The 12,242-nt window shown below is 37.8% G+C and overlaps 2 long non-coding RNA genes across 2 annotated transcripts in view; one reads left to right on the forward strand and one right to left on the reverse strand.

Annotated features, from left to right (window-relative positions):
- The window catches only part of LOC122146148, a 92,757-nt gene extending 92,350 nt beyond the window's left edge, over positions 1-407 (reverse strand). The window contains exon 1 of the long non-coding RNA XR_006160849.1: positions 229-407. This is a non-coding gene — a long non-coding RNA (uncharacterized LOC122146148). The remainder of the gene's footprint in view (positions 1-228) is intronic.
- A 28-nt stretch (positions 408-435) lies between these two features.
- Positions 436-8,396, forward strand: LOC122146147. The gene is made up of 6 exons (XR_006160848.1): positions 436-558; positions 1,971-2,035; positions 5,120-5,177; positions 6,370-6,436; positions 7,395-7,694; positions 7,830-8,396. It is a non-coding gene; the product is annotated as an uncharacterized LOC122146147 (long non-coding RNA).
- Positions 8,397-12,242: the final 3,846 nt, after the last annotated feature.

Below are 12,242 nucleotides of genomic sequence, written 5' to 3' on the forward strand. Positions count from 1 at the left end.
TTATTCATGAACAGATGGCGCTGTAATAAGCAGTATATAAAAAGTGTTTCTGTTGCGCATGAAAATTTTTCATATTGCACTTTGATAGAGTATGCAAACACTGCGAGAGCGTCACTGCCGGAAGCGGTGGCAGGCTAAACTCGAACAAGCCTAGTATCTTTATACATGGGAGAGCAAATTCGATTGACAGGCGGCATAATGGCATGCCCCTGCCCTATTCACTCTTACCACGCGTGGACTAAACGTCTGGGCTGATGAGCTCTTGATGGTGGCTCTTTTGTACACTCCAGCTCATCTGCAAAAGTCAATTAAAATCCTGTAATGTTGATACCGCCAGCGCGTGCCCCTCTCAGCTGCAAACGTATCTCTGCACCTCGCGCTCTGAGGTCGCGTGACATTGCGCAACAGGTCAGGTGATTGAATGGCTGTGAGCTCGAGCTGCTAAGAAATCGGGCTTAATCGGTTCTTTCGAATAGTTCGCTTTAACAATTATTCTTTAACGTCAAAATCAATGTCATAATTACATCCAGACGCACATGCTCGAAAAGACTACGATAAGTATGTGGACATTTTGAATAATTTTACTTAAAAAGTTTTTAATTTCATCTGATCTTGAGTAACGTTACAAGTTGTTGTAGTCATGGGTTAGCTCATAAAAACACAGTCAATTAGAATCGAGATATAATTAGCATTTACAAGTAAGTTAGTTTTCACCCTTCAGTCAAATCTTCGGTTTACTTTAAAAATCAAGTTCACTCGGTTCTCTGCACATTACGAATCGAACATTTTTTTAAAATAGGTTCTCTGTTAAATTAGTTCAGGGATATGCAACGTTGGTTCTGGAGTGCCGATGTCCTGTAGAGTTTAGTTTCAACTTTGAAAAAAAAAAAATAATAACTTGACCTGCCTGTAGCCCAATGCTGCATCTCAGTGTGCTACCTTTACTACGCCCTTAAAGTATGTACTCTTTTGGTGAAGAAAAAGTACACACTTTTGAGTGTGTTGTAAAAGAGTAGGCAAGCTTTGGGACATATCTGCATCCTAAAACTGAAAAATGCTGCATTCCAAGGTAGGAAGGCATCAAGGCACATCCGAATTCAATGTTAGCTTCAGTTCCAGTCTCCTGAGATTTTTGAAGGCAGCATAGATGTATCCTTCGCTGCCTTTGATATCCCACAATCCTGTGCGTTCCATTCCTCTCGATCGCGCATCCGCCACGTTTGTAGTTTTTCTAACGCGTTTTATTCGTGTTTGTAGTTCTGGACCGAATCCTTTCCCAAAGCGCAATGGATTGTGGGCAATTTTAGCCATTAGAGTGTGCACTGATCCACACTCCAAAAATCGACCTGAAATAGTAGACCATCCGGGGACTTTTAGCATACTCTTTTCAACATACTATGGTTTGGGACACACTTATTCTAATCTCACATAGCCTACTATTTAGGATGGACGCAGGGTGCGTAATTCTGAAGACCTTAATTAGTTTGTACAGGTGTGTTTGATTAGGGTTGGAGCTAAACTCTGCAAGACATTGGCTGTATTGCTTGCTGAGACCAGGGCGAGCAAAAACTGAATTAATTTGACATGAATAAGTTGACAGACGTTTCTCTCTCTCTCTCTCTCTCTCTTCCCATCTCACTTCGTCTCTAATTGTGCTACGGACAGCTTTAAGCACATCTGGGAATTGCAGCGACGCGCTGCCAAAGATTAACGTCCCCTCTATGCTTTGTTGCTGCTGTATTTGTATGATAATTAGTTGAAGGCTGTATGTATTTTAATTTATTTATTCTCTAGTGCTTGCTAATTCACACAGAAAGAGGAATGCAGTTACATGCATTAATTACAATGATTAAAGTGTTCACTGTGCAGTCTCTTGATGTGTTTATTAAATTAATAAGTAAATTGACAGATGAGACTTTGAAACACACATTTTTCCCTTGTTCCCTTTAAACATTTTCCCTTGTTTATAGAGTCCTGGTGCATTTTAAACCTGCAGTAGTTCCAAAAGGAAGAACCTCTTTCATTCCTTGAGAAAGTAAGTATTACTGAATGAGGAAGAAACATAAAGCCTTTGTAAAGTAATGAAGCTTGAACATACTATTGTGACTTACATTAAAGGATTAAATTAAACATAATTGGTTCCATAAGAATTTCATCCCTGGGAATATATGAGATTGTTATCCCCAATGTATATATAAAAATCTGCTGAGAGTTGATTTAATCTGATGACCAGTTCATGGTTAGCCCAAGTTATTAAATATTAAATAACTCAATATTGTCTGCAGAGTATTATAAATCCTTTAAGAAGACATCAGTATTTATTAGAAATAATAGTTTTGACTTTTAGTGACCACTGTTGTAGCTGTTATATCTATTTTATTAATAGAATATACACACTTTCTTGGGTTTAAATTTATTTACCATCACCAAATTGAACTTTATTTCTCATATATTGACCATTATAAACTGCTAAATAAAATTTAACAATTGATTGACTTTACAAATTCATGTGAGGCATGGTGTTGGTTTTTCTTTTCAGACTAAAACTTTATTTTTGGTTTTGGAAAGTTTGTAATTGACAAATATCACCTTGAGCGAACCATCACTGACAAAGTGGTCTAGTCGAACAATCCAACTCTAAAACAATACGAAAACTTGGGACGTGCATGGTTTCTGCACTTCACTGTAAGGGTGATATGATACCTGTCAAGTTGATGGAGGTCCCATCCTCCGGCCTGCTCCAGGTCTGCAGGCAGAAGCATGTAGTAAGACCAGGCCCCCCTCCGCCCTGGCGTACAGTGCAGCCCATTAAAATTAAAGCAGCTCCTTACTGTTGAAACATCATGTCCATCCCATTCCCCAACATGCAGTGGGAACAAAGGGAACAATCTATTTTCCTGATAGAAGCCAGCAGTTGGTAAGAGGTTTGAGATGAGTGCGAGGATACAATTTGCCTAGAGAGTGCCCGAGGATCAAGCCAGCCCTGACTCACTCTGGAATGAGGCTGTCAGCTGGCAACCAGCAGTAATTGCTTCCCATGGCAGGACCCCACCAGCCAGAGAGGAATGTGTGCGTGGAGCTCGTCAACCCGGGGATCAATTTTCACAACAGCCCAATCATAATTGTTTTTTAAGGATATGGAACTTGTTGTGAATGCGAGCGGAGGGCGAGGCCTGATTGACACTCATTGACTGGCGCAAGCAGGTTATAGGGCCGATCGAGCTCACAACTTGGAGGCACAGTGCACTGTTTGTCACTCAGGTTGAGGGGAGAAGAATAAGAAACTCCTGACCCTGAAGAAGCCTCTGACTGCACTGGAACTGTCAGTCCATGCAAAGTGTAACGGTGCTGTTATCACACAGTCAAGTGCACAATTTCTAAGTCATGCAATTACAAAAATTTGGATAATTTCGACACGTTGTTTAAAGAGGTGCCTCGATACTGTGTGATATAGAAGTCCTTGAATGTCATGCATAAGAAATGTTCAGTCCACTAGCGATCTATCATCTGTCTACAGATAATTTCCTACACTGTCAGGAACCGAATTCAATTGTAGGACACTTGGATGACTGCTGCTGCCAACGGGTCTCAAGACCATCTCAAATGTCACTTCAGCCGACTGCTAACATGTGGCCCTTTGGCCAGTGACTCTGACATGCTATTATCTGTCTGGAGAAGAGACGACACGGTGTTGTCAGGAACCCGTGTCTCTACACATGTATCCATCACAGAGTGGCAGATGGCTTGGATCAAATTATTTTTTGTGTAAAAGGCCGTTTGAAGTTTCAAAACGTGACTGCCGCAGATGCCTCTCACAGGAGGCATAATAGAGCATCTTGTGTGGCAGCTGCAGATGCCTCTTGCAAAAGGCATAATAGAGGAGCACCTTGGGAGAATCCAGCAGCCATGCAGATGAGGCTGCGGTTTTCTTTTGGCTCAACCCAACAAATTTACAAAAGAATGCATTGAGGTACCATACGGCCCCTAACCAATGTGGGCTTGAACGTCAGTAAATCTATTGTATTTGTTCTGAACGTCAACACTAATGCACAAGTACAGACTTTAAAACTAATTCAACCTCCACTGGCTCTAAATATATGACAGAATCTAGTGCATATATATGTATCTATTTCTGACATAAATATGTCAATGAGTATGCATCATTACAGACTAACAAGTAAGTCTCAGTGGGATGCTTCTTGCGCTCTTCTGTCGCTGCCTTCATTAGCATCATCATGAGCATCCCGATAGCATTGTTTAGTAGCATGTGCTGCTTGCGCCCCATTCACTAAGGCCCTGCTTACACCTGGTATTGAAATGTCTTTGTTGATCCAATCAAAAAGTGAACAGGCACCTCAAAAGCATTTCCTGTGACAACTTGTGCATGGATTTTATGAATAAGTAATCTTGCAACTACATAAAGTACTCATTCTGATTAGGCAAACATACAAATGAAACTCTAAATGTGAAGAAATTAAAAATGTAATTAATAAATAAGATTAATTAATTAGTTATATAAATAAAAATATGAATATGAAGTTAATTAAATTAGTAAATATAGTTATTATGACCCACAAATTCAGTTCCTTCTGGTTTCACTGTGAATGATTCATCAGTGACATAGAGTACTCACTTTCTCAGTCTTACTATGCTATGTTAATTCTTTAAAAATTATATGTGCACAATTATAATTTATGATTATGCAAATATATTAATGAAAATATAAATGTAAAAGAAATTAAAAAATAGGAAATAATAGAAAATTAAAAATTAAATTAGAAATTAAAAAATAAATGAGATTAAATTATTAAATGTATTTTTTTTATATGACCCACAAATTCAGTACTTACTGGTTTCATTGTAAATGAATCATAAATGACTTACAGCACTCATTATGTTTTTATACTTTATTTTTTTTTATTGTGTTTGCAAATGAAAATCTAGATGTGATTGAAATAAAAAAATTAATTAATAAATTAGATTGCATTTATCAATTAAATTAGTCAATGTAGTGTTCTATATAAACCACAAATGCATTACTGTTTTTTTATTATGAATGATTCATCGATGTTATTTGAAATAAATATTTTGTCTTAAATGTAATAAATTGCTTTTTTAGCTGACATCAAAAATGCATCCTTCTTTATCATCCCCTCCAACCACCTGGATTCATTCTGGTAAGTATCGCCTACTTTTCACAATCCATTAAATTCCCTATGGATAAAATCAAGACCTGGCCTATATATATATATATATATATATATAATATATATATATATATATATATATATATATATATATTATAATTATTTTATTCTTTTTTCTTCATCAGATTATAAGGTAAAATGGGTTGCAAAGACCATTTCATGTCAATTTTAAAGCATGAAAATGAACCCACCTCCTTGCTATTTACTATGGGCTACAGCAGGTGTCCCCAAATCCCTTCCAGAGTCATGTACACGCATACATGCTGCACTGACTGTCACCCTGTCACTGGTGTTGTGTCAGGCCCAGAGGTGGACCTGCAAATGACTCAGTGTTCTGCTCCAAAATAGTTGTCACAGCGGGAAACCTCTGGAGCTCCTTGATGTGGTGTAAAGCTTACCTACAGGCAGGGCTTTGTCTATGCCAGCCTCTTCCCTGTGAGAGGATGAGTGCTGCATGACTACCGTAGCACACAGCCAGCCCTCGTACAGCAGCAGGAGATGGAGCTCACAGCAGGGTTTGCCTGCGTCTTGTGCATCTGTGCACGTGTGTGTGTGCTAGGCATCTGTTGTAATGACTATGTTGATTGGCGATCATGTGTATGTGTGTGTTTTTAACCCACAGGAATTAATTAGCCTGTCTTTTACAGAACAGAGGTGTCTATTCTATGTTGGGACAGCATGCTGAGAGGAGTGATTTTTTTATTATTATTGTTATTATTTATTCATTATGTATTTTTTCTTTCTTTCCTTTTTTTTTTTTTTTTTTACATGAGTAGCCGTGCTGAGATTTTGCCTTGGAAATTTATGATAATAATCATGCAGATCTGGCTAATGACTTCATACATGCTGATGAGGTCAAAAGTCTTATATCAAGAAATTAATGCATAGCGTTCTTGACTGAACTCAGGTCAGCTGATGCTCATTCTACACTTGTCTGAATCAGCAGTAAGACAGCTGACAAAACTGCAGTGCTGGCATTTGTAGTTATCAACAAAGATGTCTTTTATTTGCTTACATTTGACATTTAAGTTAAAGTTGACATGAAATGGAAATTCAGCTTATCTATTTTCTAAATGCATCTTTTTGTGAATGATTTATCCATTGCTACTTCTTTTCTTTCTTTTTTTTTTTTTTATAACTCAACCTTACAATGAAACAACAGACTTCTCTTCGATGCTGGACTTTTCCAATCATTTAGTCTGCTTAAACTCCCCTTCTGAAAATCAACTGTAAGTTTACATTCAGATGCATTTTTTTCTTTTCTTTTTAAATAATCTGCTTCATTTGGATGTATGTCACAATATAGATGGAAAAATCTGTTGCTACTTTATCTTGCCGATATTTTCATGTGACATCACATACATCTATCTAATCAATAATTATTATAATTATTATTATAATAACTCAATAATTATCTTCCCAGTTTTCTACCCTATAAATAAAAATGGTTCTAAATGGTATCAAATTACCGTTATTTGGCTTTCAAAAATAGCAGAACCCTTTTAGGTGCTAAATAGAACCATTTTCATGTTCCATAAAGAACCAGTGCTGTATAGGACCTTAGTGTTCAAAGAGCCTTTTAAATAATGGTTTATTTTCATTAATACTTTTATATTTATATTATTAATATTAGCATTATTAATATTATTTTTATCTTTGTATATTTTTTTATTAATATTTTTTTTTACCCTTCTATCTGCCTGGATTTATTATATCTTGTAGTTTCTATTAAGGCTTTTACATTTAATATATATATATATATATATATATATATATATATATATATATATATATATATATATATATATATATATATAATTATTATTTTTTTTTTATTATTATTATTATTATTATTAACATGAAATTGTTGAGCATGCATAAAGACGTAAAACGCAAAAGACCAAGTTCCGGTGAAATATCTCAATCATCTATGCCTAAAGTTGTGCAGTATTTCGGTGTAATTTCGTGGCAGTTTCTATCTACAGATGATGCGGTTGTGGGATGTGATGGCATCTGAAATACACAATTGAATTTAGAGTTAGTTTGTCACTTTCATTCATGTAGGGGTCCAGGCTCAGCAATGAGAACAGAGCTGCTAAGTAATTATAAGTAATTGCACCAAACTGCATTCCAATCGACAACCCTCATTATAATCTCTCCAAACGCCTGTCACTCTTCTCTGACCAGATTTCTCAAATCCCTGGCCTCCCAGCTCAACCACGCAGGACCCATGAATGACGCGTGTCACTGTTCAACACAGGCACTCTTGTAAACACAACACCCGCAACACATGTATCAAGTGGCCGATCGTTTCGGTTTCACCGCGATCAAAATTTGCTTCGGGCTGGGTGAACCTCTCGCCGCTACCTCAAAGTATCATATGCAAACTGTGTGCGTTTGTTATGGAGCTCTGGCAGCGACTGATGAGTGTCTCATTATCTCCACACCAGCCGTACACAGTAAGAAGAGCATAATCAAAGCCTGGGGGTACGTATTAATTATCCTTTTGAATAGTGATGAAATTTTAAAAAGATCTCCTTAAGGCTCCCATCATCAGCAGATGAAACAAAGCTCGGCACAGCTTGCGCGTTGAGGCTCACATGTGTTTTTACATCTGTTCAGGATATTTCAATTTGATGCTCAACAAGCTGAGCCTGAGATTAAAGGATCATACGTGTCATCCACACAAACATCACTTCCAGAGCAGGCAAGCGTACGTGAGCTCAGCTTCTCCAAGAGAGAGGCATCACATCACCGCCACAGACGACGCAGTCGCACTTCTGTCTCCCCGCGTGTGAGGGTGTCTGTGTCCTCTGCGTGTTCGCGAGTGAAGGCTGATGCGATGCCTATCACATGTTTGAGATGTCGAGGAAGGAGACTTTTCTTTTCGCTCTGTGTGTGTGTGTGTATGCGTGTGACGAAATTTGCTTTTAAGAAATATTTATGAGCCTGTGCCCTTTAAAAAAAAGTAAAAAGAAAGCGTCTTTAATGAACATGTTTTAGAGATTGTTTCAGCATCTATAATTTATAAGGTAAGACTTCATCTGTGAACAGGGCTAGTTTGTAAATGTGAATACTTAATAATAATGAAAAAAAAAAAACCATCTCAGACAGCTGCTGTACTGGCATAATATGACACTTCTGCAGTAGACCGCTAATCTCGGTAGAAGGCTGGTGTGTGTGTGTGTGGGGGGGGGATGTTTCTGTGTCCATATCTTTGTGTGTGTTTGATATGGGGTGGGGGGGCTTAGCATGTATAGTGAGCATACATGTGTTGACGCTGGCAGCTTTTGATTTTGGCAAATCAGTTTGCACAAATGGCCTCCCCTACTGAAGTGATAAGAATTTTATTACTAGTGTAAATACAGTTAGTCATGTTGCACCTAATTAGTCAGCTTGTTGTACTTTGGCACCCTATTTATTAATCTATTTCTGGAAGATTCCTAAATGAAGTGCTGAGACAACATGTCTACATTTGGTCTGGATTTGGCTAACATAAACTTAAAAAAACTAGCAAGCTGTCTTGCTGTCTACTGCCTTTATAGGCAGCTGCCTTCCCGACTAAAACACAACCTTGTAAGTGATGGATTTGGAATGCTCCACAATGGTAGCAAAGGTAGTCTTGACTAGTCACAGAAAATATGGCCTTGGAATTGGATTTTAGATGAACTTGAGTCTGAGTCCAGCCTTGTCTGGTCTTGAGTACTACAACATTGGTTAGCATGTTGCTAAGCTAACAGCATAATACTAATTTATTAATTAATTTAATTCCATAGAGTTTGCCATTACCATGCTATTTAGCTAACAACATGATACTCTAATGAGCATAAAACCCCAAAATATTGGGTGTTACGTTTTTTTTTCAATACTTTTGGCATTGAATAAATTATCTGTAATTCCTCTTGCTTTGTCCACCATTTTTAATTTTTTTTTGTCCCCCATATAGCTCACAATGCATCCTGGGATTGCCTTCTTTGCTTAAGGTACCAAAAAGAAGGTATATTAGCGGCATGATCATGCTGCCAACCTTTTGAAACAGCCTCAGTGTTGGGATCTGGCCTATGATACCTTACAACATGGCCTACGTAGGAAGCTCGCTGGGTTTTGAAACAGAGCGCCTATATAATGAATGTACACCATTCATCCTTAAGGAACAACAGTACAGTTTTAGGTTGACCTTTGGAGAGCGCTGAATACAACATCAGCTCACTACTGGCTCCACACCCACTACCACACATCCTGCTTATTCTCCGCAGAGACTTCCTCCTCTCATCTGTGCTAGTGGCAAAATCTAATAATCAAATCTTTCCTCCCACAAACACAATGTTTTTTTTGGAAAGCCCCTGCCAAACTACTTTTTTTTGTCTCTGTTTTTCGTACTGTAGACTTAACCATAGCGTTCAACTGTAACATTGTGAAGCGACAAGAATACTTTTTGTACACAAAGAAAACAAAAATACGACTTTATTCAACAATTTGTCTCCTCTGTGTCGCTCCGCATCACCGTAGCACCATTTTGGAGAATATCCGTTGAACGCAAACAGCTTACGCTCTTCTGTGTCAGCTGCAATACAAGGATAAGTTTTCTATGTGTATTTATGCTTTGATTTGAACGAAAACAGCACATCCGTGTGCTGCTACAGTGATGCGGAGAGACACAGAGGAGACAAATTGTTGAATTAAGTCATTATTTTTGTTTTCTTCACGTGCAAAAAGTATTCTTGTTGCTTCATAACATTTCGGTTGAACCACTGATGGCAGATGGATTTCTGGACCTTGACACAGTTTGTTGAATTAAGTCATTATTTTTGTTTTCTTCGTTTTGAAGATGATGAAGCTTTTATGGGTTTGGAACGACATGGGGGCGGGGGGAATTTTCATTTTGGGGTGGAGTATCCCTTTAATCAATGCACCAGCCCAATGACATCTCGCTTCATACTTTGAAACCTTCGGTTTGTGTAATTTGTCTGTCTGGTGTCTTCTTCCATAATCACAGAGGAGAGTCTTCGCAAGTGCCAAAGAAACAGGCTTAACCATGACAGGCTCGACTTGCAGGTGAGGTCACAAGTAATAAGCACTTATAAATACCAGATCAGGCTTGGCACAATCAGGCTTACTGCAACACAGACCTTATACTTCTCAAACAGAGCTTTATTTTGAGCAGAGCACGGAGACTGTTAACACAGGAGGGGGAAAAACGTCTGACAAGCTCTCGTCCTGTCTGAGGCTCTCCACCGCTGTACGTTATATATGTGCATTGCATTTGCAAACGATTCTTCCATTTGTCAGGCTGTTGGCAAACCTGTCATGCTCACCCGGTGAAAAGCAAATTATTTATTTATTTGAGTTCAATATAATTAGAAGCATTACCCCCACCTTTTTATGTTATCAAGTGCACACGTGCAAAGAGTTAAAATACGCTTGTTGGAGGTGTGGAAGTTTTCACTTTTTTAAGCTTTAATATAATTAAATAGCAACAGGATGGAGTTTTTTTTCTTAGTTCTCTAGTAATGCTAGAAAGAAAAAATATATATTTGGCTGCATAAAAAAAAAAAAAAATTGTGCAATATGACACTGAGTTTGAAGGAATCCAGAATACATGCAAAGGTATTTGTTTACATTTCCGGCTAAATGTATGTATGTATGTGTGTGTGTGTGTATGTATGTATGTATATATGTATGTATGTCGGGTTGTATATATATATGTGTATATATATATATATATATAAAATTCCTCCAGAACGTTTGTTCTTCAGAGGAAACGTGTTGATACTATTTCTTCTTTCTTCAACTCTAAATAATTGAATAAAAAAGAGGGCCTCCATGGTCTTTTTTTTGCAAGAATCTTCAACATCTGTTTTACTGTGCATCCACCGAGCACACTTTCACATACAACCCAGAAGGTGACAAAAGAGGCGTTTCTCCCAGCTTTGAGCTTTTTGATAAAAAGGAGCATCAAGGAGCCTAGCACAGGTACAATATGGTCAGCCTCCAGTGGGTTTGCTTGCAGTAACATTTGTCATCCACCATTTACTGCCTGGGGGCCCTGACACATTCATCGTAGAATATTAAAAACAAGTTGATGAGAGTGAAAACAATGCAGAGATGTGTAGCGTTTTACATCTCCCTCAAGTGTCTGCTTCAGGGACAGTTTATGTGCTAGAGATGGCGGTTCTTTGACATTGTTATCTTGTGTCATGTCGCCACAGCTAGTCGTTCCTCCACCTGCACGTTCTTTAGGTGCTGTAGAAGGCACGTGCTGTAGAACTCATCTTGCTTTTTGTGCATAATGTCTCGGGGCCTTATGATAATGAATGCATGAACTGGGTCTTCCCCCACTAAAGCATTACAATAAATAAAACATTTTAGTCCAGCATGGCTTATCTCTACAGTGTGTGTGTGTGTGTGTGTGTGTTTCCTGGTATTCAAGAGTAAAAATCATCACAGATAGAACCCACATGCCCACTTTTGAGAACAAATCACCAGGGAACACAATTCATTCCTGTTTGCCAGACAGAAAAGCACAATGTATAATTAAAAGTGTAAAGTGTAAAGATGTAATTGTTGGAGTGTTGATTATCATTAAATAGCTCTGCAGAAAAATGACTGTAAGCCATATTTAGCATACTTAATTTATTAATCGAGCAAGCTGTTTGTTGCTTCTCTTATGTAAGCTGGAGGAGGTATGAAGACATTAGCTGGTGTGAACTCTCATGTAACTTTCAAGTGGTGACTAGATACACATCAGATTGTTAGCCTTTATGAGATGAGTGGACAGCAATTATCATGTATGAAACACAAACCAATACCACCTCCAGAGCCCCTACTTGGAAAAGAGTTTCTCTGTAGGCGTAGATGGAAAATTACATATAGTGAAAGCAGTTTATCTTATTTAGAAATCATTTATTATTCTGAGTAAACTTTTTCTTCTTTAAAAAAAAGTTTTCTTTTTTTTTTTTTACTTGTAAGGTAATTCCCCACTGCTCTCTTATCTAAAAAATAAAGATTTCTATTAGTCAGTTAGCACACAGGTGT

The sequence above is a fragment of the Cyprinus carpio genome, chromosome A9 (assembly GCF_018340385.1).
Source record: "Cyprinus carpio isolate SPL01 chromosome A9, ASM1834038v1, whole genome shotgun sequence".
Lineage (NCBI taxonomy): Eukaryota > Metazoa > Chordata > Actinopteri > Cypriniformes > Cyprinidae > Cyprinus > Cyprinus carpio.